Source organism: Rhipicephalus sanguineus, chromosome 1, assembly GCF_013339695.2.
Source record: "Rhipicephalus sanguineus isolate Rsan-2018 chromosome 1, BIME_Rsan_1.4, whole genome shotgun sequence".
Lineage (NCBI taxonomy): Eukaryota > Metazoa > Arthropoda > Arachnida > Ixodida > Ixodidae > Rhipicephalus > Rhipicephalus sanguineus.
Genome location: NC_051176.1, coordinates 90228000 through 90255360, shown reverse-complemented (window position 1 = coordinate 90255360; position 27361 = coordinate 90228000). Strand labels below are relative to the sequence as shown.

At 49.3% G+C, this 27361-nt stretch overlaps 1 protein-coding gene across 2 annotated transcripts in view; it reads right to left on the bottom strand.

Annotated features, from left to right (window-relative positions):
• The window catches only part of LOC119407164 (hormone receptor 4-like), a 220269-nt gene that overhangs the window by 137832 nt on the left and 55076 nt on the right, over nucleotides 1–27361 (bottom strand). Inside the window, exon 1 of one of the 2 annotated variants that reach the window (XM_049415041.1) lies at nucleotides 22813–22952. The exons of the other annotated variant lie outside the window; for it this stretch is intronic. The gene's annotated coding sequence lies outside the window, so the exon portion shown is untranslated. Of the gene's footprint in view, nucleotides 1–22812; nucleotides 22953–27361 lie in introns of those variants that run through there. 2 annotated transcript variants of the gene reach the window in all.

Here is a 27361-nt window from a genome sequence, read left to right as displayed (position 1 = left end):
TGAGCACTGTGCACGCAGCCTGCAAACCTCCCCAGCAGTCTTAAAAAAAAAAAAAAATCCTATCCTAACCTACCAGCTGCCTGCGACAGCTGCAGTGAGAAAAACGCAACAATATACGTATTTTGCAACGTCACGAGGCAACAAATCGGTAGAGTAGAACGCGTACACTGCATGTGTGCTCTACCGTCTGGCTATTGCGTCGTTTTCAAACGTGGGAAGCACTACATCGAACGTATGAAGCCTTGATAGAATGACCCCTCCCACTGTATGATAAAAATTTAATGGCTCCATGAGTTAATTCTTGCTCGTGCTGAACCTCCATTCCAAAGTTCTTGCTTCGCAATTTTCCCAAGGGTGAGGAGCTCTTTGAAACCATTCGCTTCTATCACGTGACGCCCCTTTCGTCGTCCTTGCCTTTCGTTACAGGTCCGCGTGCCGTCGCCGCCGGAGTTGACGTCAGCGACCCGCAGCCCCCAACGCGTAGGCGTCGCTCATGTCACGGCACAAGGTTCTGGCGCTCCGGGGAGCTTCTTCCCAGGGGCGGTATCGAGGCTACCCGGCGTGGGCTGCTAGCCTGACGCACCCAGTGACCGGCGGCGGTGACTGAGTCAGCGGCCTGGCACAGCGATACCCCGGCCGGGCTTCCGCGAAAACATCTCACTCGCTGCCAAGCTTTCTCGCGCTTCCTCCCTGCGCAGTGACCCATTTTCTGGAGGCACGCTGCCTCAGCGGCGAAAGCTGTCCGCTGCGCGATTCAGTGTCGCTTTCGGGACGGCTCATTATCTTCGCGGGCGTCGGAGCTGTCGTGAGTATGGAGCGCGGAGGCCACGAGCGAGGATCGCGCACGCGCGCTTCACGTGCGCCGACGACTCCCCCGTTTACTTTCTGTCGTCGTCGCTCCTTGGGCTTTCGACCAGGCCGCCATCCAGTGCCGCCGTATGGCTTCTGTCCCAGAGAAGCCGCGAACACCTTTTCAACGCACTCCCGCGAAGTCAGGTTCGCTTATAGTCGCGGCGGAGTGACAAGGATGCGAAGCTCCTCGAACGACGGGACGAATAGTCGCTTAATTTATTATCTGGCATTACATGGTTCCGACGTTCCGTTATCGTCGCTGGTCAACCAAAGACGAAGCACGCTGTACATCACGCCCCACAACACCGATGTCCGTGCTCTTACGTAGAGCGCGAGTTCGATCGCTATCATTGTATACCGTTGTTCCGATGGTTGCTGAGATCTTATTGGCACCGTTGGTGCGCGTTATTATTATTATTATTATTATTATTATTATTATTATTATTATTATTATTATTATTATTATTATTATTATTGAATCGCACCAGGAATGAGCGGCGTTCATGGAGTTTTGAAGACGCGCTCTTCGAGCACAGGAGGAAAGAAAGAGATATAAAAGTGTGCGATTGCTGGTTGCGTGTGATCAGCAGCGAGATAGACGGAAAAAAGCTGCTCTCGTAAATCTCCGTTTGTTTGCAACAGGTATCGAATGTATACGCGACGACGGTCGTCTAATATCCGCACCGGGAGCGGCGGCCGCGGCGGGCGAAATTAATGGCAGCCGCCCGTGAGTGGTTGCCAACGCTGACCGCGCGGCGCGCCCGTCCGCTCGCGTAGCGTGCAACCAACGACGGCCCGTTTCGCACGCAGCCGTGACGGCATCCACCCGTCGGCGGCGGCTGTTTGCAAACACCGGATGCCGTCGTCGCGTGCTCGGCTTGGCAACGCGCGGCTCGGCCAAGGAAGCGCGCGCCGAGACCCTCGTCCGCCTTGCACGCAGCGATTGGGGAAATGCGGCGGGGCGAAAGCGCTGCCAACGTTGCGCGTATAGTTAGTTCACCGCGGACGGCATTCCGCTCACGGCGGAGGCGAGGTATTCCGAGGCGAGCACATTATTTATGGTGTGCTCGGAGGGCAGCGGCACGTTGTACGGTTGTTGTTATTTCGTTCACGTTACCCTTTATTACGGGAAGACTATTTTTAACCCATAAGAACGGTTTTTATATGCAGGCCACGGAGGCAGGGACCACTGGGTTAAGCGAAGGTGTTCGTTGCCGTTATAATCGCCTCGGGAGGGGGGTCACTAGTGGCGTTCATGTATGCATACGTTGCCTTTTACGAAAAACAGTGCTTTTACTAAATACAGTGAAGGCGCTGCTGAAGTTTCAACGAGCAATCCGCCTTGTCGAACGACTATGGCACTCGTGTGTGTGTGTGTGTGTGTGTGTGTGTGTGTGTGTGTGTGTGTGTGTGTGTGTGTGTGTGTGTGTGTGTGTGTGTGTGTGTGTGTGTGTGTGTGTGTCATTATTTCCTTTCCGTCTCTCCTTATTCCTTCCCCAGTGCAGGATAACAAACTATATATAGGTCAGTGGTATAGGCAGAATTTTTTTTCGGGGGGGGGGGGGGGCACCTTCTTGATCCAACATTGGGTCTGGGCAGATAAGTGAGGTCGAATATCATTTTGTGCTCTGTATCCCATGGAGAAAAAAAATTCGGCGCGAGGGGAGGGGGGGGGCACGGGCCCGGGTGTGCCCCCCCCCCCCTCTCCCTGGCTACGCCACTGATATAGATATCTGTCTTCTGGTCAACCTCCCTGCCTTCCACGGAAAATAGGTTGCGCCGTATATATACGGACATACGTATGTGATCACTCTAAAAAAAGAAAAAAAAGGAAAAAAAACTTGTCGTTTGCGCACATCGCGGAGACCCCTCCCCCCCTAACACAAGAGGGAGCTATAGCGTTTTCTGGTTTGGTGGTCCGCAAGCCACCGTAGTATAAATAAAATGCGGTCAACCTGTTCCAGCCGGCTTCTGCTTGCATGGTATTATGATATGCTGCTGGTGCGCGGTGTACTTGACATGGCAGAGATCGTGCGTGTTCTTCCCCGTAATATATAACAGTGAACTAAATCATTACTTATTCCCCGCGTAGCCCGACTGAAGCTGGGATAATTCTATGAGGTTGTGTTAGAAAGGTAAATAATACGCTCGTACAGGTGTTGGCTAGAGGTGTTACAGAGGTTTCGCAAAGGAACGAGAAAGTTGCGAGAGGTTCCAGTTATTTGTATGTTTTTATCTCAGAAATCAGTAAAGGGGACAAATTACGCCTGCTGCGCGAAAAACATCGCCAAATCGCATGCCATATGTGTCGACCCAAAGGAGGTGGCACATGTTGAGGTCCTCTTCGACCAAGTGCCATACAACCATGCGAAATTATCAGCGGACGGTGCAATGCTGGAACAAGGCCACACGTCAAAAATCAGCGGTGTCCAAAAGTGAAAGAGAACAGGACGCACGCTATATATAGTTGCAGTAGTTGCTGTGCTAACCCGCGCTGAAGGTCGACGTGTGTTCATTTAACGACCAAGTTAAACATTTCACCTGCAGACCTATAATGAGTAACTTCCAAATTATACGCACTGCACGTTCTTTGAGCACGTACCACTAAAAATCTCCTTTCAGACCTCCAGCCACGCTCGTAGCCAGGAATATTTTTCGGGGGGAGGGGGGGCACTTGCTGAAAACCTTGACTATTTGAGAAAAACACCTACTTCCATTATTTATTTTTGGTAAAAACACCTACTTCACCAAAGCTTCGGGGGGGGGGGGGGGGCGCTTCCCCCCCCCCCCCCTGGCTACGGGCCTGCCTCCTCCCTTTATGGTTACTTAAGCCACTTCGAAAGCCGCAGTCAGAAAAAGAAAGAAAGAAAGAAAGAAAGAAAGAAAGAAAGAAAGAAAGAAAGAAAGAAAGAAAGAAAGAAAGAAAGAAAGAAAGAAAGAAAGAAAGAAAGGGAGGGCTTGACCAGTGGATGATGTTATCAGAAGTAACTTGTCCAATGTTTGTTTTGCTGCCTATATTATTTTTCGCGACATACGCTGTGTATCATGAAAAAGAAATTTCAGTGAGCTTTGTAGGTTGTATGCGGGTATACAGCAGAAAAAAAAGCCGGCAGATCCCACGCATTGTGGGAATCGATGTAATGCGAAGCAGCCAGCAAAGAGCTCCATACATCGTCTTGTATGTCATTGAGGAAAATGCGTGTCATGGTTTTCATGTTACGTAACTCCTATTATTTATGTTCGTCACACAGTAACGTCGCGCAATATCAACTTCGGGGTAGATCAAGCTAGCGAAACGGGCGCCAGCGCCCCATGAGCGTGGCACGTAAGTCATGCTGTACATGACATGCGTGTCATGATTTTCATGTTAACTCGTGTTATTTATAGTCGTTACACAGTCACGTCGCAAGATACCAATTTTGGCGTATATAAAGCTAGCGAAACGGCCACCAGCGCACCATGAGCGTGGCACGTAAGTCATGCTGTACATGACATGCGTGTCATGATTTTCATGTTAACTCGTGTTATTTATGTTCGTCACACAGTCACGTCACAAGATACCAATTTTGGTGCACATGCGATTAACCAAGCGACCAGGAGAGCACAAAGTCGTAGGCGGCTAGATAGATAGATAGATAGATAGATACGCTCAAAGTCGCAGAAGTTCGCTAAGAAATGCTTCGCATTTAATAGACACGTTTAACTCACGTTTAACAAAAGTGCGTGTAACCATATACAAGTCAGGAACGAGATAGCGGGCCACTTTTTTGCATTTCGTCGCGAACCGTCTCTGCGTTCCACGTGATCTATAATGTTCAGTTGCGGCAAGCTGCTTGCGCATTAAAGCGAGGGGTCGCATCAACCGACTCCTTCGGCCCGCTACTCCATCAACGAAGCTGCTTCGGACTTGGCGTTATACGCAGAAGTTGCGGCATTGGAGTGATCGAAGTTATACAATGACTATGTCTATATCGGGTATAACAATACAGTAAATTAGCCCTGCAATGTGACCGATTTGTACATTAAAGTTATGCACGCATGCAACATCGCCTTGCTTTTTCTTTTCCTACCGTTATAGAAAGACGGACGTCTTCCTCCTTGTATCTCCGCCATCCTTATAATTAAGACTATATGTGTCCAGAGGGAAGTTAATTATCGCCCCGCAATTCACTTACGGCACCAGCCCAAGTCAAAGCCTTGCCGCCGTCCATCTCAGACAAGGGAGAAATTACATACTCGCGCTGCATGTAGATCGCAGAGCACGTGCGAGTGAGCAGTCTACTACACGAATACTCGGGCTATTAACGTTTGTGAATGAATGAGCGGCGCTGTGAGGCCCCGAACATCGCTGTACTCGCGAGTTCGATTACAAACACCGCCCGTTGGAGTATAGCGCTGTTCTGGAGATTTTAAAAGTAGAGAGAGAAAAAAAAACGGTGCAAATTTCCATACGGTGCCAGTTTATCCAGTTTCACTAGTGTTGGTTGTTGCACCGGCGTTACGACGCAAACCTGGACAGAGGGAACGCACAGACGAAATGCTGCCGCGACAATTCTGACTAAGCAAACATACAGTAAGAATGGGTCGGTGGGCAGAAGCGCAAGAAGAAAATAATAATAATATCTGGGGTTTAACGTCCCAGAGAGACGCCGTAGTGGAGGGCTCCGGAAATTTCGACCTCCTGGGGTTCTTTAACCTGCACCTAAACCTAAGTACACGGGTCTCAGACACCAAGAAGAAAATAAAAAGCAGTTGTCTAGTCGTTTCTTTTTCTTTCTTTCGCTGGCTTTCGTTTTGTCCCATCAGCACAACTCTTTTTGGTTCACAACCTAAAAAAGCGCGTGTGAGGTGGAGCGAATCCGACCATCACTATCCGCTAGTCTGGCAGTCATGATTGGAGACAGCAGTGTCAGGAGAGGGCAGACAGTTTGTCACTTAATGTGCAGCGAATATGGACAGAGTGTGAGGGACAAAGTAAAATACAAAAAACGATTCTGCACTGGGCTGTGTATGCTATAGCTTCAAAGTTTCGAAATAAAAAACTGCAGGAAACGAGTACAGGTTTCCAGATCTGCAAAGCCACGGTATCGCCTCCGCAGCTGCCGATCCCCGTTTGTGTCCTCATTCTAGAGGCGCGGCGACGACAGTCATTATTGTTTTCGGGACGTGCCGCGCATGCCGCGTCGCCGAGTTCGACGAAGGCGCGCGCATCGCGTATTCGGCGCCGCCGCCGCCGCGTCGACGTCTGCTCATTGTTCTCTCAGAGGCGCGCTCACGGCGCACACACCGTTTGACCTTCGTCTTCGTGCGAGACGCTAAGGTCAGCCCGTTGGTGGCAGGCATGGCTGTACGCCCGAGGCTACCGCCGCCACCTTGCGCCGCGCGCGCATTGCCTGGCGATTCCTATCGCTTCGTGCCAACCGTAATCCCGCCCGGCGCATAGGCAGCCCGAGCCAAGCGCGCCCAAGTATTTGCGCCATGGTCAAGGCAGCGCGGATATATACAACGGCGGAAGCACCGCCGCTCGATCGACAAAGAGCGTGTGTGGACAGACGGCCGCCATTGTGGCGACCAGGGCCTTAATTGTGCGGCGCCGAGCGACCGACGCGACGCGAGCGTCACTGTCGGTCGCTCGAGTGACCGCGTATTGGCGATCCGCGCCGCGGCTCGCGATGCGGCCATTGCCATTGTCGCGCTGACCTTTTTTTGAGTCCGAACGATGCGCGCCCTTGTGCGGAGCGGGTACTGAGCCGTTACATTTGGAACAGGCACGCGTCGTGTTTCCAAATGAGAGAAAAAAATATGTGGGTGCATCCGCCCGGCAGGTCCATTACTGTGCGGTTACAAGGCCTAGACATATATAGGATGACTGCTCGACATTCTGTATAAGTGGGACGTATATATTACACTGGCACGGGCTTCATTGCGGGTTCATGGAAAGAGGGGCAGGTAGAACTTGAAAAAAGAAAGAAAGAGGTGCGAGTTCAAAAATGTTAACCAAAATATCGTCCTGTTGGCGTATCTACGTTCACGCAGGAGGGCGGTCAAGCGTAAAGATGAGATATAGGAAGTAGGATAACGGGAGCCTTAGTGGAGATGGATGTCATGCGAGGAACTATACATATACATGGCACACTTAGACGCACGCCCCGGCAAGCCGCTTTGATCTCAAGAAACGTACGGGTTCAAAGTCACACGAGTCGGTGTCGATCTTTTCACCCATGGAAGTGGCCGGTACGTAGTGGAAACACACATAATGGCCGTGCATAGGCCTCTTTCTATAAGCGCAGAAATCGCAGAGAACACTGTAGCAGTCACGTCGGTGAATTTGTGAAGAATTTCGTGAAGGCAACTCGGCGAGAAAATGTACCGTAAAATGCCGAGCAAGCGCCCCCCCCCCCCCCCCCCCCACGGTGAAGGATAATCCGACTAGATTTGGTGGGAGGGGGGGGGGGGATTGCTCGGTCCTGGACCGAAATTCAAGATGGCGGCGGTAGAGCCGCTAAAAATTTCTTGAAGGTACAACACTTATAAGGGTTGAACAGGGAACAACCGCACCGATAATGTTACAGTCCATTTCTTTTCTTGATAATGACAATTTCTTTACTTGATAATGTTAATGAGGGGTGAACTTACGCAAGTTTACACAAATGATGCCCGTCTTGAAAAAAAGGTGGCCGCAGGGGAGGACGGGGAGGGAGGGGGGGCGCTTGCTCGGTCAACGGCGCTCATTTCGGATCTTCCGAAAAATGGAGGGGGGGGGGGGGGGCGCTTGCTCGGCATTTTACGGTAGTCCGATGCGCGTCAACTGATCGCAGCACAGATATCCGGATATTGATTAAAAGCATTGCAGCACGAGCCATTCATTGCCCGGAATGCCGATGAGTCTTATAGGACGGCCATCGAGTCCACGCGTGCGCGCGTGGGCTGCCAGGATGATAGCGCCAAGGTTTTATGCATTTCTACCCCGACGGCCAACGCTATAGCTTACGATGCCGCTGACGAGAGCCTGTTCAGGGGCGCTTGGGCTTGGTCGCGAGTAAACAGTGCATATCAGTACGCGTAGATTTAGTATCACAGCCAACTTCCAATCTATCTCTCTTTTCTTTCTCGCGCTGAGACATCGTGGCTGCCATACGAGGGCACTAGCCCTAATATGGCATCTTAATAGAGGCTGTGTAGACAATTAATTGCAGGCTCCTCATTACCGACCAGTCTCAGTTTCGGTTTGAGAGAGCTCCAAAAACGACAAGCCGCCAGGTGCAACTATCAACTCCTAGCGTGTGCAACGCTCGATCACGTCAGCACACAGAGCTGTGACGCACTTCTGCACGGTCCGCGTCAAGAAGTTCTTTCGAACAGGAAACGGGAAAGCAGTGTCACCAAACACAAAACTTTCAACGCGCGCGCCACGGACTCGCGAGCAGCCGCCGAAAAGTATTGGCCGCGAGATCGACCTATAGGTGGCAGCACCGTCGCCGCGTTAGTGTGGAGAGGCGGTTGGAGGCGCGTATACAAATGCACACAGCGACGCTTCGTTGTGAGTGGTTTGAGCCGATTCTCGGCGAATAAAATGCGTTGATTGCAGCTTACTGGTAATATATACGCTCTTCATTGTTGAATCAATGCATGAAGATCATCCAGCTTTGCTATTACTAGTGAGAGAAGCGCAATCTGCTGATGAAAAGGGTGGTCGCCCTGGATGACAGTCTGCGCTTGCGTACTTTATGATATCTTTTGTTGTTTTTTTCTGTACGTGTTTAGCTTGTGTTTTGTGTACTACGCACTGCAGTAGCACGACTGAACTACTTAAGTGTTTACTTCTTGTTCATTTACATACCAGCCCATATTCCTGTGCAATAAGCTCAATAGCACTGTTCACGCGAATACGCATATATACCAAGCAGGTTAACCTCCTTTATATATACGCAGGTAACAGTTCAGCACACAGCTTTCATCCAAACTAGTAATGTGCGCTGCCTCCATCAATTATCAACTCCACACAAACGCTCAAGATAATGTAAAAAAAGGTGAGGTTTTGCGAGAAATTATACATAAATGTAAGGCACGCCGTCGGTATTAATTTTGAGCATCTGGGTCCTTCAAAGCGTGCCTAAATCTAAGCACACGGGTGGTTCTGCTTAAGTTTCGCCCCAAGTTAAAATTGCACGCGGCAACTCCGTTTTATCACTGCCGTGTCATTCCGTTGTCTGTTTTTTTCTTCTTTTTTTAGGGACAGCTTGAGTACCGAAGTCTCAGACTTAACATGATACAAATATTTCGCTGTAGCGGGGCCACGACCATACAATAAAAGGACATCTTAAGCAAAACTAAAGCTCATCATGAAATGGAGTGCCGCAGTTATACACCTAACAACAACGCGAAAGTGCATGAGCCTCGTTTTTGTTTACCAACGAGTCGCTAAAACGCTGCATTCACACACTATTTAATGTTCCTCGTGTTTGGGACTATGCCAAGCGCACTTTAGGGTGTGCTTGAAGCAGAAAGCGGCACCAACGCTGAAATGATTCTGGCGAACGAAGGGTGCGACACCAATACACAGCCCTCTCGAAAGTCGCACTCCCTGATCTTATTACAACGCGCATGCAGCCGAGCAAGCTCATTTGCTTCTGTACACTATGTTAGGTATACGTACGAGCAGTTAAACTCGCGCTAACATAACAGAACAAACCGCCCTTTGAGACCGTGCAGGACGTACGCGCACATGCAAAGACGACGTGGCTAGCAGACGACGCAGGGAGCAATCCACACTAGGCGCGTTTCAGCTATAGCCGCCAGGCGGCGACTCCGCTCGATCTCGCGGCCAATAGTCTGCTGGCGCAAACGTGGCAAAGGAGAAATGGCGGCTATGACGTCATCACAACTTGTACCGGCTGAAGCGTGTTGACGCCGGGGAAGTAGCGAAGTCACCGTCGAGTCACTTTCAAGGGTGTCAATGCCGCGAGGTGCGCCGTATAGCGCTGGATCGCGCACGCGAACTTCAAAATTCATATAAAATATCTTCAAAGTCATGTTCGCTGTTGATATTTTGCAGATGATATACGCATGTTCACGGGAATCGATCCCATATGCTATCTCGCCCGCGAAATTTTGTGTCAGTACCCCTTTAAGCAAACGGATGAATATAATGGTGCCCTAAAAAGTAGGAAGACGATATAGTTACCAAGGAATCAAGCAACGCTTAGCGGCATCCCTCCACATGCATGAGGGAATAACCTTACGGAGCTGCGTTCTCCCCCCCCCCCCCTCACCTGTATCTAATGATTGCAATAGCGGCGTGTTGCGCTTGTTACCCCAGCTTTTATCTTATACTGCGCTTCTTATCTTATATCTTATACTGCGAATCGCTATAATAATGCCAGTTTTTCATAAGTGTTTCGGTGGCTTATGCCAGTAGGCAAAAAAAAAAAAGAAAGTTTTTCACTCGTAAATTGCAATGAACACTAATGTCTTAAAATATAGTTTTAACATACACTCTTTCATACAGTCATACACTCTTGAGTAAACAATCATCGCCTTCTCAATTAGTTTTCTGAGTGTTTCAATTCCTGGCTTCGCAGACGAACCGATAAAAGAAGACGCTTTGTCTCGAAGTGTTCGCCATATATAATAAACCTCCTGCGAAGCGGAGTGTCCGCACCGCTCCCACTATACCGACGGAGAAATGAGCTCAGGACAAAGCCGCGCGCCTCCGTCACGCGAAGCGGCCTGATCAGCGGATCCTTTGTTGGTCCATTCTCGATGGCTGTGCGCTTTGGCGACCGCGCGTTGATCGCTGCTCGAGCGCACGCATGCACGCGCGCGGTGCGCTGTCCCTCAGCGATACGATCTGGCCAGATGTGGAAACCGCGTGCACGTTTCAGAAGCCCTGTCGCGCGCGCGCGGCGGCGGCACTGGGGCGTCGCGTGTTTGTATGCAAAACGCGACGCGAACGCCATTTGCCCCGTCACCCTGGCGTCGCGAACGTATATACACACACGGGCGAGAAACAGAGAGCCCTCTTGGCTGCTGCCGCCATGCGCGCGCCCGTGTGACGTGGTGGTGGAGCGCGCACGTTCCATTTGGCCGCCTTGGCAGGAGCCTTGGCGTCGGCCGGTGCACGGGCAAGGCCGTCGCCGAGCGACGGCCGTCTCGCGCTCACGACCGCGGAACGAGGTCGGCCGGACTCATTTGCATGGGGGCCCCGGCGGCCGGGTGGCTTCTCAAGAACGACGCGCTTGTTGTGGTGGCCGCCGTTATACTAAACTCGCACGGCAACGCAGCCACCGCGGGCGCCTCCGCTGAGCGCGATATGCGGCCGGCGACGCTCCGCGCGGTGCCATCCGCGACAGCGACCGATCCCGCGAAGCGACCAGTGCGACGGCAGAGCTGCCTTGGATGGGGATCTTTCATGAGACGCCGCGAGGGCCTCCTCCCCTCCGCTGAGGTCATGGGCTCAGGCCCCTCCCCGGCACATTTCGCCCGGGAGCCAATGGTTCAGAAAAACAGATTTCATTTCAGCAGTCATTGCCATCCATTTGAGCCGCTGTAGTGTCACCGAAGCTTTGGCATCGAGCTGTAGACTTCACGAGTCGCTTGTGTATCGTAATATATCGCACGTTTTGATAGCCAGTTCGTCATTAGAAAACAGTTATATAGACCGGCCGAGACGCTAGTGCGAGAGATGCAGCAGGCATGCATCGTGTATAGAAGGCCCATTCGTCGTACAGTGCCACTTTTGCTGGTTTACCTGCGTTCCAATTAGGTCGAGTGATGTTTGTAATGCTTTGCTGCGAAGGAACTAACGGACGTGTAAGTTAACGCCGAAAGAAAGCTCAACATCATGCCACTCTCTTCTTTTTCTTTTTTTTTTCTTCTACAGAAATGTGACGGCGGGTACTTGTCATAGAAGCGAGAACTGTTGGGCTAGTTGGTGAGACATGTGTGGTTTTGAAGAGCGAAAACTTGGTGATGAAACTACATCGACGAAAGCGTGTGTATACAGACAGGAAATACGCTTCCAGCGTCTTTCTTGCCTTTCCATCGCGTATGTGAGCGCCTTTCCTGTCAGTACTCGCTTTCGTCGATGTAGTTTATCGTCAAGTTTTCGTTCTTCAAAACCACACGGGTACTTGTCACCTCGCCCTTGGCGCTCATTTTTGTTTTGATCAGCTTCGTGAAGGCATCGATCGCCGGCGGGTGACGTTAGTTTTTGCCTTTCGCTTCCCTCGTCTAAGCCCGCTTACTGATTTACATGCGGCTCTAGCAAGTGGCGAACTTTCCTCCTTCGAGGAGGAAGCCTTGATCCATATCAGCGCCCTTTTTTTTTTATCGCCCTCTCTCTCTTCTTTCCGCATTCTACTGCGCGTATAATGACTGTTAAAACGAAGGACACGATTCGCGGCTATTCGCAGGAAACGCGTCGGAATAATAACAAGTGAACGCTCGCATCCTTGAGCTCCGTATATCGTGGAGACTGATGACGTAAAGATGTCCTTCCGCTTGAAGTGAGTGCTTTCTTAACAACCTCCTTTATTCTGCGCAAGCAAAGCAGGAGTAAAGCCACCGTTTCCCTGTTTCTTGCTATCCGTCTCAATTCTCGCGCGGGCGACCACGTCGCTAAGCACGAAATAATTACCGGTGGCGACAGGCAAATCCCAGCTGCTAGTTCTTCGCCACACTAATCTCGCAATCTTCGCACTGTATAGCCTCGCCGATATTGCAGTCAAGCCAAGTATCCTCCGTAAGGCGACGTCAACTCCGAGCGCTGTTATCCTGACTTTTTTTTTTTTTTACATTCTCTCTCGCCTTCAGTCATCCGCTCGCGCAAAGCCACGCCCCCGCTGCACCAGCGACTGTCGGCGGGACGATTGGCAAGAAGTCAATAAGTTCGGACGGAAAGTTATAGCTGATATCAGAAAACAATGCCTGGTTAGAAAAAGAAAGCCGTAAGTACTCAATTCCTGATGTCCGACGCATCACGATTAGTGAAAAAGGGACGCAGACGCGCAAACGCAGACACAAAGAGAAGTCCATTTTCTTTTATCACGAATCTGTACCAACCACCTCAATTTTCTGTCGTTCTAAATCAGGGGTCTCAAGCACGCGGCCCGCAGACCTCTCGCTTGCGGCCCGGCCCGCACATAAGTGTCTTCGTCCCATATTTTCTTTAAATTTTCTTATTAAGTATGTTCATGAGCTACAAAGACATGACTGGTTTCAAGCATTTTTTTTTTTTTTCGTGAGGCATCCCATGCGGTCATCATGTGTTAAAAAATGACAGTGGAACAAAAACTGTATTTCACAATCGGCGTCCAGATTTCAGTCATTATGGAGATAAGTATCGATATGTTTCTCGAAAATTGACGTCAAATCGTCTTTCAAATGGCAGCGTTAGCTGACATTTTGTGCAAACTGCCTTCGAGTCATTTGAGTGCAAGTCGCCTGCTGACGTGAAACGTGCGCCGTTCGCGGCGGCCACGTGGTAAAACGTGTACAATGCACACTATACAGCGCTAACCAATGGTGCACGCTGAAAGATCTAGTGCCCAGAATATACTAGGCAATATACTGAAAGTACTATACACCTGCGGTATATATATATATACCATGGAAACTGGCTATAACAAAGTGTTGTGCCGAAAACTGTACGTGTACACAGGTAGAGTTGATTTTAAAGACGACGGTAAGCATGGACAGAAGATTTGATCAAACCAGCAGCCTTGTGTTCGATAATAGGGCGCCTTAGCCACTATAGCCACTGATGCGAGTGAGGACGTGGTTATCATTATGAAGATAAAGCGATTGCATGCATCTCGATACACATTTCAATTTCAACGCTGATATATTTACCTCTAAAGTGATGCTGTAAATGTAAATTAATTTTTAAAAAGTTCTTCAAGGCTGCGATACTGACGTAACACATGCGCATCACGCCGCCGCTTCTCTTTTCTCGTTGAATGATTACTACTTAACTAAATTATAATGGCATACAAATCCGCGTGTTAATGAAACCAGTTGTACAGGCCCCTCTCTAGTATACGCTACAGTCGCTTCCGTGTCTCTGGCCCACCGTGTCAGGTCTCTATCCAGCTTTCCGATAGTGTTTCAAGTATTTAGCGGAGTGGTTACTTACGCATCTATTTATCTCAGCTTTCCCATGCGAGGAAATTGCGTGGTAGGTGGGCATGCACATCTGATTGTTCGATGGTGAGTCTGAATCGGTCAGTGGACGTGTACTTCTTGTCTTCGCCAGGTAGTCCTTGTTAGCAGCGGAGAAGCCGAGGTCTTATGCACTTCAGCAGTTACATTCGTGTGAGCTGTACAGAGCGAGTAGTGACAGCTAGGTTGGTTATTGCGATGCACGCTTTAGCGAATATGAGTATACAAGGCACACCGTCAAAACAGTTCACCACTTCATGACTGTACATGAAACGCCGACAAGTTTTCGTGCTGGGTACAGTGTATATAGCCATCGCCACCGTATACGCTTACCTTAGTCGGTTTAGCCACCCTTCATGCCCAGTGGTCTAAACTCGGCATCAACTTGAGCGATGACGTTCAAGTTGATGCCGAGTTGCTCAAGTTGTTGCCCATCAACTTGAGCGATGACGCTCAAGTTGATGGGCAAAAGAACAAGACAGAAACAGTTTCTTTTTACAGTCCTCTCATTCAGTGCGCACTTGTGCCAGTCGGCAGTCGTCGACAGTGGCATAGACAGTTTTTTTTTTTTTCTCGGAGAGAGCACGTTCTTCACAAAGGAGGGGTACTATGTACACAGCATTACACTTCTATGGAAGGGGGCAGGGGAGGCATTTTGGTTGCCGTACCGCTGAATTATACCACGCCGATTGCTATTGAAGCGTTCGTCGTTCATTCAGTCACAAGCAGTCATGAATTCTCGCGGATATCGAGAGGCGTAGCGGTACATGGCTTTGAACTACATCGAAGACGCACGAATCGAAAATATGCCACTGCAGGTAAGAAGAGAAGCAAAGAACTCCCACAGGCAGCTATCATGGATGTTTTAGGCTTTCCACTTCCACGGATTAAACGTTCATTCTAACGCCAAGCGGTATATGGGAAAGAAACTGGGGTTTCCAAAACAGTTTTTGGGTTCACCTAAGAAACACCATTTTCTTGGCTACAATGAAAAAAAAAAAAAAAAAACGCGAGTGGTGTAAAGTACGATATAAAGAAAGTTGCATAAAATCATAATCAAAACGAAGTGTAATATAAAAGATTAATTCATTTTTAACTTCAGGATCAGGAAGGCGTTAATGAAGAGCGCTCCTTGGACGCATAATACCAGCAATAGCTAATGTTGACTATAGCCTTGACTAACGTTGACTTATGTTGGCTGAATATCGCCTAACTTATTGGCTGGTGTTGGCTATACCGTTGACTTAACGTTGGCTTGTGTTGTCGGTGAATGACGCAAGCAGCTAAGACTTCGCACACGCGGCAGTTCCCCCATAGGTACATACGCCGCAGTTATTTTTCCTTTTTTTTTCATCTTTTAGCCACTTGCGCGAAACAAACAAGCACGAAGAAAGGAGCACACAGGGACGAGCTTTTGACGTATCCTGTTGCTCTGGACGCGTGGATCCGAGGCTTTGTAATCACATGAAAGTTATATGCGCGAGTGACGTGATCTCTGAAGAGATCGCGCAGATCTTGTTGGGTACTTGAGGAGATGCTTTCTAAAAAATAAACCAGCTGTTAGATTGCGCTCGTACGTGTGTGCTCTTTTCTTCGTTCTTGTTTGTTTCGCGCAAGTGGCTAAAAGATGAATTCGTTCCAACTAGGCCGGCTAGCAGTTTTGCTTCAGTTTATTTTTCCCTTATTCGGGCAGTGCAGATTTCTGTCCCACTTAAAAGGCGCGTGGGCCTGCGCGCATGTGCGAGTGTACACGACTATGCGCGCATTGTTGTGAGCGCGGGACATCGCAGATTATATACGCACATAACCTGCGTCACCGCGCGCACGTCATGGCTATATTTCGTGTAACTTGCACTATAGACCGTTTTCACAGAGCGAGGAGGATTCGTCTGGCAACTTGTATTTTCCTCCTTTCTGATGCGCGCAAAACGGCTCGGAGTGCGCGTGGCGATGCAAAGGCGGGTATTTCCGCATTTGCGCTAGCCAGTGGGTTGCCAGATTACAGACTGCGCCACCCGCTAAGCAACATGGCGGCGACCACGAGAAAATCGTCTATAGACCATTTTACGTAAGATATACTGTGGCGTCTTTTTTTTAAGAGCCAAATGCAGAAACCGAAACTGGGCTACATTTCACGGGAGCGTAAAGCGCGTCTAAGTATCATTAACTTCTAAAACAGTTGGAATCAAAATGGGGCAATTCCTGATTGTAACGTGAACTCAAAAAGACAGTTTCTATTAAAAAACGAGCCAAATCCCGCATCTGTGCTGCTCCAACAATCGTGACGAAAACAACCAGCATGGTCTCATCCAATCAGTTTCATTTGTGTCCTTGTTGCTTTGTTATCGTGTTTAGGTTCCACAATCAGTTTTTCTAGGGCGAGTTGGCCCTTACTGAAGGGCATGATGTTGTAGGGTAAAACTCGAATATAAAGAGTAAGAGGCCGACTTTCCTACTTCTATTTGCCTCTTAGTGTTTCTTTTCGAGTTTAGCGCGGCAGTATCATGTCCTTCTTTCGCTCCAAGACGGTATATTCGAAATAGAAGACATATGAAGTGAAGATATTAGGCACCGATCTATTCCTTGAAGAAGAACAGGTGATCCGAAACAGTCCGGCATAAAAACGAGCTTAGAAGAAGAAGAAGAAGAGCTGGAGCACTTTTCAAGGCCTTCAATAGATGCCAAGAACAAGAAAGCGCTGCCGACAGTCCAGAATAGTGCGCCTTTTGCCAGAAAGGACCACTCGCTCTTCAAGTCTATAGTCATCGCCATTACGCCGATGCGGCGAAGCACGGCACCGACGGAAGCCCAAGGATGATGTTAATTTTATTGCAGAATATTGCTATACCGTACGTTCGAACCGTTTTAGACTTCTTTTACGAGCTAATTCAAGCCCAAATGAAATGTTCTAATCTATAAGAGCCAAATACATATTTTACTCCTGAATACCGAGTGGGCTGTACAGATTTTAGCCGCAATATAGATTTGAGGTACTTAGGGGACAGGATCACAATGGCAAAAAATTGTTGAAGCAGGCCCGACCATATTGTTAGTAGCAAAAAAAAAAAAAATGCGTTTTTCTCAGTTTCATTTAAAGTGCACTTGGCTCTTTGAAAAAAAAAAAACGCCAAATATGGGAGCTGCCACCTTGGGCTGTTAAATAATGTTTTCTTCTTTTTGTATATCGCGACCTGAAATAATAAGGCCATGAAGCGTCGAATGCACGAACCCAATCGTTTTCTTGCGCTTTCGTCTACCGTAGGCATGTTCGTTTAATTGTTCAAGATACAAAACTGCAAGCTTAACAGCCCAACATGGCGGCACAGAAACCCATCCATAAAATAGTCTCTGTATCCTTAGCTGCAGCTGCCTGTTGCGTTCTCGTTGTTTCTTTCTTTTTTTTTAATTTCGTGCATGAGCACTATTTACACCATATGCTGTAAACCTTCCCCGTTAAATGGTCGACATGGTAACGTTGTTGCCTTTAGGGACCGCTACTGACGATCGTTTATTATCTGTATTTATGCTCGCAGATATTGCGCAACCTTTACACCGTTAAATATTTTATTTCCATTGAACGTGCCATGCTTTTTGTTGCTGTCTGCTTCCCTTGCACGAAAAATGGCGGCAGTGCCAACTGTACGCCGCAGTGGCGCTCTTGCTTCCCGTAGTATACAGTAAGTGGTTTATTTGGGAAAATACACGCAGTGCTGGCCGCACCGTAACTGTCCGCGTGACCAGCTGACAGCTGAAAGGCGCTTAGCAGTGAATGCAGGAGCAGGGCAGTAAAGGACAGGGGGCAGAGACAGAAACAAAGAGCGCAGAGACACTATTTACATATGTATAATGGAGCGACTAGATCTATAATAGCTCATAGTTCGCTTGCGGAATGACTTCTTCGAAGGAGTTTGTCACACGGCCCCGCACACCGTCACCGTTCGGTCCCGTGCATAGAGCAAGCCGGCTGCGGCGAGGGCCCGACTGCTCGCCGCTAGCCCCGCTAGATGCTGGTAGAAGTTTATATTCCGCGAGCGAGAAGATCTATCTCATTAAGGCGGATGTAAATGTCACGCTTAGAGGACGGGGGCTTGCGCCGCACGGGGGACGAACTTGTGATTAGCGCGCGATACTCAAACGCGGAGCGGGTGACAAGGCCGCGAATCGAGAAATCGGGGTTGGCGGCCTGCAAGGCCAACCGGCGTGCGCGCTGTAGCCCTCCTTGCCACGGCAACGGAGCGACAATGGCTTGCGTCATTTCTCTGAAGATTTTGTTGTTGTTCCTACTGCTTCGCTCCGCGCGTTGTCAAAAGGGTTTCCGTCAAAAGAAATCCCGTCGTTGAGCAGGCTGTGCAAGGCACGGAAACAGATTTTTTTTTTTTGTTTATAACTTCCTTTCACGGTTTATGCATCGCGTCATACCTGTTGTGGCTCCTGTACCTAGGAACTTGGGATCGACCAGAGAAAGTTCTGTTAAGCGCTACCAAACTGATACACTGACAGTATAATATACGTGTTGGCTTGTGGACAATCAGTTGTCCACAAGCCAACACGTCAACACAATCAGTTGTGTTGGCTTGTGGACAATCAGAAACGTGCCACCGCTCCTGTTTCTTACATCAGAAGAGTCTGCACGCTTTATAATAATCGTTCGGGTTTTCCGTCCCAAAACCGCGGCACGATCATGAATGACGCCGTAGTTGAGGGCTCCGGAAATGTCGCCCACTTGGGAGTTCTTTAACGTGCACCACAACGAAAGCTCACCGACCTCCATCGCAATGCGGCCTCCGCGGCCGGGATTCGATCCCGTGACCTTCGGGTCAGCAGTCAAGAACCATAACCTCTAGAACACCGCGGTGGGTATGCGCGCATTTATTTAGGTGCTCATATATACTAAGACGTTCAATAATCATAACAGTAATAATAAAAATGTATCTATAAGGATTGTATTATAAGGTATCTATAAGAAATCTATAAGGATTCACGAACCGGTTAGTAACACTGAACCGGTTCAAAAACCGGTTCAACATTGTAAACTTCAACTTCGGCACACTGCAGAATGGTATTGACTTTATTGTGCTAAACTGAAACACTTCAGGAAGCGCTGCTCAAGTGACTACACGCTTCGCCAGTACTTGTATTTGGTAATTTTACATTTAATTTTCTTTTCGGCTCCGATCACAGGTTGCACCGAGCGCAAGGCACATCCGCAAGTTTTGTCAGGAAGTGTAAGAAATCGGCCAGTTGGCAGACTGGAAACGTCACTGAGAACGGGTAAAACAGTACAAATTTATGCTGAAGGTCGATGTTTGAAATTTTCGACCCTGGTCAAATAGGTATGCCAGAGAAAAACGACGGCGGAACATCGATTGAAATGAAATAAAGTCAAAGGTTTTGTTCAGTCTACCAGCAAGAAAACTCGTTACATAATTAATATACACTACGTATGACACGGCAGGATTACATCTGGTGTGCGGACGCACTGAAATTAATGATAAAAATAAGAGCAGTACGTCGTAGATGCATCTAGTGCGGATTACAGTGCTTGTTGAGATAAAGCTCGCACAGCATAGCGCATCATTTTGAAAGAACACAAACATGTCGAGATTGCTAAAGTAATAATTTGCTTTGTACGAATCGTAACAGGGAATTGACCGGCTGCATAAAGGCTTACTTAACGGCGGTAACTATTTTGCATAAGTGACCACCTTCGTGTGTTTGTCCAGAAACACGGTCGAATACACCAAAATCCCCCCAATGAATCTCCACTTCAATCAGTCTCTCCATGTAGAGTGCCACAACTGTTCTCCCTTATACTTTGAACCACTTTGTTCCAAACCGATAACCTTTCAAGCTTTGATTATTATTTTTTGGTTCGGGTTCAGTTCCGGCCAGAATTCCGATACGGTTACGGTTTTCGGTTCGGTTCGACAACTTGCCAACTCGTCGTTCGCGGTGTCAGTTTACGTCGCGGTGCTCGGTGTACTTGGAATGCCCCTACGTAGACAGCATATCAGTTTCACAAAAATAACAATTTTTTAGGTAGCGCAGCTTGTACGCGGAAGAGCCATTTGGTCACTTGTCCGTTACTGATGTGTATACCTCGCCAAGAATCCGCAATGCAAATCATCGGGACGCCTGTGACGGGCGGGCGTAATTTCTGGCCTCCCCTCTCCCTCATATGCACCGCGTGACTTCCGATACGATCACTTGAATGAATACAGCACTGCGGCATTGAGAGAAGTCGAGCTCTCGGCTGCGTGAAAAAAAAACAACAAAAAACAGGAAGGCCAAAAAACGTTAGGAGAGGAGGATTTTGCAGCTACGCGTTCACTACAAGATCGCATCTCTATCGGGATCATTCAAGTCACAAAAGTCACCTCTCGCCGGTCTAACATGCACAAGTGCTGGTTGCAAGCCCTGCACGTGCACGTACGAGCAATGTGCTGCAGCGGTTGAGAATTGCGACTTTCATTTAAGAGATTACCGCAGAACGACGAAGACCCGCCAGAACTGATTCAGCTCCTCTACATGTCATTATTTCACACTTTACTATCAGTATAGACGTGCGGACGCTGCATTTTTGGGAGTGCAAGTGTATGCTCACGTTCAGCAAAGACGACGTAGTCGAGTTACTCGAGAGCACCGTTTGCTCCAGGTTCAACGCGCGGGACGTGTGAGGAAAACGTCACATGAGAGGCACCATGCGGCGCTTTCCTTACACGCCGAATGGAAAACTTGTCATGCGAATTACCGCACGTTACCTCACGTGTATTAGCGTCTGGCGCTGCTTTAGACGGCTCCATTACGTGTCACACCGACATCGTACAATGCGACTCGACGTTCTGTATCGCGCTAATCACATCACTGATTTAACTAAGAAAAACAAACAATAGTAATACTAATTAAAAAAAAAACTAAATAACGCAGGCGCCTCGCTTATTTCACCAGCTTCTTCACGAGCGTATTCGGGCATAAGCACCGAAAAACATCTCGCATGATCAACACAAGCAGTGTCACCACGCAGTGTATACAGTTAAAAACCTGAAAAATATTGACAATTCCAGGACTTCTCGATTCAATTCACGTACTCAAATCGCTCGTGAGAATTGTTCGTCAGAGTTAGCGTCCGCCTTCGCTAATATATGTTCGCCATCTCCATCCACGTGTTCTTACGAATAAATCTGGCCTTACGAGCTGCTTCGCGATTCAGATTCACTGCTACCGCTCTGACAGTAGACGCACGAGCGTTGGGCGTTTCACGGTTATTCACGGCGCATAGAATACTGTGTAACGACACTCGTGTGAGGCGACGCAAAGATGAATGACAACGCCCTTCACGACATCACATCACAGTACGACGGCTGCCACTTTTGTTACTTTCGTTTGAAAACAGCGCACGAAGAAAGCGTGCAGAAATTGACCATGCAGTGCGGTGGAGCCGCAGTTACTTTATCTTGGCTTGTTATGTGCGAGAAAAAGCGAGAATCGAATAGAAATAAGGTGTGAAGTCGTGAATTTGGTAAAAGTGCATGCACCTTGACGCCTCTTGATCACACCTGATCAAGATGAATCAAGTTAACATCTACTTTCACCAACTGCTATCTTCCAATAAGAAGCCACGGGAATAGGTCTGAGTCATGGCGTTCGCGCACGCCGATTCGGCGGTGCTGCCACTTCACGTTCTCGGCTTGCGTCTCGAGTCGAACCTGCAGTGCGCTTTGGTTCTATACTGTTTCACTAAAGCGCACGATCGCAGTCAAATATCGACCTTCATTTTTGCGGCAGCAAGGGCGCAGTGATATTTACAAAATAAGCTTTCTGGCACACAGTCGTGCACGGCTCCGAGTAGTGCAACCATTTGGATATTGAACACTAAACGGGTTGCTTCTCAGCGGCATATCACGACTTGATAAAGGAGCAAAACGCGCGTTCATCAAAAATTTCCGTAGACGCTCCACCGGTAGCGCTGTATTGCAGTGGTGCTAAACGCAGCAAAGTTCAAACAATCACAAACATACAAACGCATCCACTACACATCCCCACCCTCCCAAAAGAGAAGACGAAAGGAAAAATCAAACAGAATCCGAATCTCTCACGTCTTCTTCGGAAACTTCCAACGAGTCGACACGAGTCATAACTTCCTTCGTTACGGTTACCCTCACCTGAAGTTCTAGAGGCAAAACTTAAGTTGAGGTTCATCGTTACAGCGCTAAACCACTTATTTACACCTCTAACTACGCAGAGCTTTCACAGAACTAGCATACAGTTCAATCCGGGCTGGGACAAGCAGCAATGTGAACTAAGCGAGAGCGTGGTTTACACGACGCTTGATAGCAATCCTAGCGCGGGGCCGTCTTGTAGAAAAAGCCGAGTAATAAAACACTAACGTTCAGTTCGAAAAAGAGCGGGCACACACAACTCCTCGCGAAGCACATGTCAACACTCGCGCCTACATGAAAATAATAACCAAAAAAGAAACCGAGTTCAAGAGAAGGTTCATTTCCGCGCGGCGCCAAGGGCGACAAACGGGCGACGAGGCAAGACGTCAGCTGGTGGTGCTCGCCAGCACGGGGCACCACGGGGTGCGCACAATCACCGCTTGGCGCCCCACTCACGCATGACGCTGCTCGGTCGGCGAAAGCCGCTTCCCAAAATAGCACCGCGAGGCGCCCACGCAGTGGTCGCCGCGCCGAACGCAGGTGTCGCCGCCCGCGCGGACGTCGCGGCGCATTGCGGCGGTGCCCGCGCCGCGCGTGCGAACGCCGGTCCCGAGCCCGCAGCGGTGGCGGCTGCACTCACCGAGTGTGTGCGAGTATCCGGCGTCGAGGAGTATCCCATAGGAGCCGCACGACTAGCCAGGGCGCGAGTGGCGGCGCCGCCGCTCGCTGGCGGCTGTGCGGGCAGCTGGGAACGGCCTTGGCTTCCCCCTCGTGTCTGCGGAAGTCCGCTCACCTTGGCCCATCGCGTTCTTCGCGGCGGACGCAACGTCTCCGACTTGGTTCGCGGCCACCCGCACGCCCGCCAGTCGGCCCCCAAGTCCCAGGGTCGACGGCAACCGCCGCGCGGTTCGGCAGCGCGGCCCGCCGCTCCCACGACGACGACGACGACGCGGACAGCGCGGCCCTGTGCGCCATAGTAGCGCGACGGTACACGACAGTCCACTAGGGTTCTCGGCAGGGATGTCACTAGCACTTGTTCAACCACCGATCATCTTTGTGATGTGTAGTGTGAAATGAGGCATCGATGGCCAATTACCCGCATGAGCATTAGCGAAACACCCTCAGGTTCCACACCATACTTCCATGCTGAGGAAGCTGTGTCGAACCAATATCTCACATGACGAATGCGCTCACTTGTGGGACATGGAGAAAGTGTATTGATCTTATAGCATGTTCAAGGAGCACGTGCAACTCAGGATGATGTGTGGGCGTCACTGCGCGTTTAACGCTCATCCGCTTGTGCTTGCTGCCTTGGGTGATTCGTAAACATCCCATGTGTCTTCACACAGAATTGAAGCCACCCGAAAGTGAGATTCGTGACGACGTACCGCGTCTTGACAGCGGTTAAGATTGACTGAGTAAATCTAACGACGTTGCCGCGCTCCATTTGGAAATAGGCCCACCGGAGAACGTTCGTAAGGGCACGTCTCCCAAATTGCACCTCCTTTCAGCGTCCTCACGACACAGCCTCTAGAGACATTCGGCCAGATAACGGGCACTGCAAGCGTATTGCAATATCTTATGGGCAAACGCGTGTGCAATGAGTGTGCAAGGATAAGGCCCTGTGCCCACGCCGCAACAACACTCCATTGATGGCATCGCTATACGGGAAGCGCAGCCGACATTGTGGCGCACCGCCAATGCCTCTGGGGCTATTCGATTACGTAAACTTCGTCATAGAGCCACCCCTGCAAAGGGGAAGGGATAAGGACAGTTTCACGCAAGTAGTCGCTGTCATTGTAAATCGGTGGGCAGCGATGCCGAGAGAAAGGTGATCTCTTTGACGCCGTATTATCGATTGGGAGTGATAGAACAACAATAACCGAGTTTTGACTTTCCGAACGCAGTAGAATCTGATGGTGCGCGTACGCGAGAGGAGAACGCCGAGAAGACTTGATGCGATCATACTTTCGCTGCGGCGATAAAGGCGACTCTAATTGTGGAGCATTATGCGTTCAGTTGTATCCAAGTCTCGTTGGGGACAAAGCTCTTCCGACACAATGTATGGGCAGATGTACGTGAGAGTTGGCGAAGCCCTGACGCCATCTTTGAGATCGGTTAACTGACCTCGAGACTTCCGGACGGCAGATCGTACCCCGTCGGAAGGGCATCTACCATTGGCGGGGGTTCTTGTAGGCACGACTGATTTTAAGTTGCTGGTGAAATTAAGGTTTACGGGCCTATTTGACGCTGCCGAGGTTACCAACTACAGCGCATAGGAAATACTTTGAAGGAAACTTCGAAGAAGAACGTTGAGTTGTATCGGTTAATTATTATACGCCATGAATGCCAAACACGGTAGTCTTACCGCTATCACTTTTATGGTAGCGCAGAAAACACACGAGAAAGCGAAAAATGAACTTGTGGATGCCGCGTTGCCTGCACTTGACGTCATGAGATTATTATAGCGTTTGCTCCGAAATGGTCAATAATTCACCAATCCGCGACCAACTTTGGGCTGTCCAGCAGGCCCGCGAGGCGGCGGTGAGGCAAGGCCTCGATGTCCCCACGTGGGAGACCCAAGGCCCGGTCGGCGAAAGTGTTGTAGGACTATCAATAAAGTTGTTACCAACCAACCAACAAGTGTTACGTTGCATCATAAGGAACCAGAAACTTTACCCTAGTAAATTCTCAGGACATTACCCGAAAAAAGAAAAAAAATCGGCCCAGTCCGCAACGTCATGAAATCGTGTCAACGTTATGTCGTTCGGATACAAAACTGAAGAAAAAAAATGGGAAAAATGTTTATCAATCATTTTCTCCCAAGAAGCAACCTTATATTCCTTCCAATAAGTGCAAATACAATATGAAGAGGCACTTCAACATGCAAAACTAGCTTAGCGCTAGTCTCTATATTGTCCATCAATTATGAAGGCCTAGAAAGTGCAGCGTGGACACCAAGCAATGACGTACCTCGGTGGGCAAAGAACTTGAAGCTATACCTTTATAGGTACCCTGGAAAGAGAAATATACAATCCACTCATTGGTACGGAGTTCTCATGTTGTCGCAGTAAAGTTACAAGATGAACGGTTGAGTACGACCCGGCCGCCCTAATGAAATGCTGTTTTTAAGAAGTTGTCTGAAGGAAACGATAGCGAACAACCTAAACTAAAGGGTGGAGTCAAGAATATTTAAGCGCTACCAAAATGAATTGACAAAATGGGATGCACGAGACAACCCAACTTGAGGAAGACGACGAAGTAGAAGAAGGCACAGGACCTGTGTCGTCGTCTAGTGAGCGCTGTTTCAACAAAGATGAACGCATACCAACTCGCTCAAGCTTCCATTCTTATATATTGAGGAAGAATGGTCACAGCATTGTTAGACAACTCGCCCAGTCCGACTTCGTCGAATAGTCGTTGCTGTTTGCAAGTAATTTCCAACGTGGTCGCAATAAAAAACAAAGCTGAGCTCATAGAGAACGGTCAGACTGAGACGCCGTAGTTGGAACAGCTATGTAGCAAGCCTCTTGAGGCATTCGAGCGTTGAAGGAAAGTCGGTATTAGGGCTTGTGGATGAGCGCAGACCACGGCAGTGGGTGGGCCCTTGTGGCTACTGTGCCCGTCATAGGCGTGCGCAGGGTTGCCCATAAGAGGGGGGGGGGGGGGGCAAGGTTCATCGCAGCGCCCCCTCCCCTTACTAAGTCAATGGATGGGGAAGACTCTGCCCCCCCCCCCCCCACCCCCCCTCGGGCACACGCCTACGGTGCGCGTTGTCGGTAATTCGCAACAATGTTCAAAGTTGCCGTCGTTGACGGGTTGCAAAGAAAGTCGTATACAGGCGGACAACGGCATACTATTGGACGTGACAAAAGCCTCTGTGTCATTAAAACCAGCCCTACGCGTGCTTAGGGGAGACATCCAGACAGGACCGTAGCAACAAGACGGCGAGATGGGCTAGTTGGTGAACATTCATGTTTAAAGCAAAAGCTTTTTAAGCGCACATAAAACAAGGACAGAAGAACTAAGATTTTGACAGGACAGCGCTTATCCTGGCCCGTAGCCAAATACTCCTGGCCCGTAGGCAGGAATATTTTTCGGGGGTGGGGGGGGGGGACACTTGACTATTTGAGAAACCTTGACTATTTGAGAAAAACACCTATTTTCATTATTTATTTTTGTTAAAGACACCTACTTCATCAAAATTTCGGGGGGGGGGCTAGGGCTGCCCCCCCCCCCCCCCCCCCCCCCCCCCGCCTGGCTACGGGCCTTCATCCAGAGGTACATGTCCTGCTGAGCTACGTGAAAAGCGCGCGAAGGTGGGAGTGAGGCACACCCAGTCGGCAGGCACTTTGCCAAGGTTGTTGCTGTTGTTGCATCGATAACTGGGGATAAGAGGTACCAGCCACACTGTTAGGTAATAAATATTGCACAAGAACAAAGGACTGAAAGGAACGAAGGTTCACGCTTCGTATGGCAAGCAAGTCCTTCTACCGCCTCTGCCATCCCAAGAAGTTTGATGGCGCGTTGTACACACTATGTACAGCCGTCAGCACGCTTAACACGAACGCTCCGCAGCGTGGCCTGAAACGGTTTGATTGACGCAAGTGCCGCGTAGCTTTGAGTTCTGTTGCCGAGATGTTACCCTTACATGCCGACATACTACCCAAGCATACCGAGGCATTACGTCGGCAACAGCGCCCAACACTTCGCGGCGGGCATCAGTCAAACCAGTTCACGCCACGCTGCGGAGCGTTCGTGTTCAGCGTACTGGCGGCTGTATACATAGTGGTTGGAACTTGTACACTCTTTAGCTGCAGTACGGTTTAACATCTATATGCCATGAAGAATTGAAAATGTTCCTCGCGCTGCTGATCGTCTTTCCTTCTTCATGTTTTGTGGAAGGGGCTTTTGTTTAATAATTAAGTCGCGTCTTTTGTTGAATTCCTCGATATTACTAATCAGCGCATACATCCATCAAGGAGCCCACATTGTAAAAAAAAAGTCAATGTCTCCGTTAGTTTAAGCCCTTTGCGCATACATCCCTATACCATGCGTCCCACTTGTGGATCCAATGGCAGAGTGACTGTTCACACTTAAGTGTCCTGTAAACGATCCTAACGGAGACAGGAGCAGGTGAAGCGACTTATAGTTCCGGAAGCACGATTAGCGCAAGCGTGGTGCCCTTG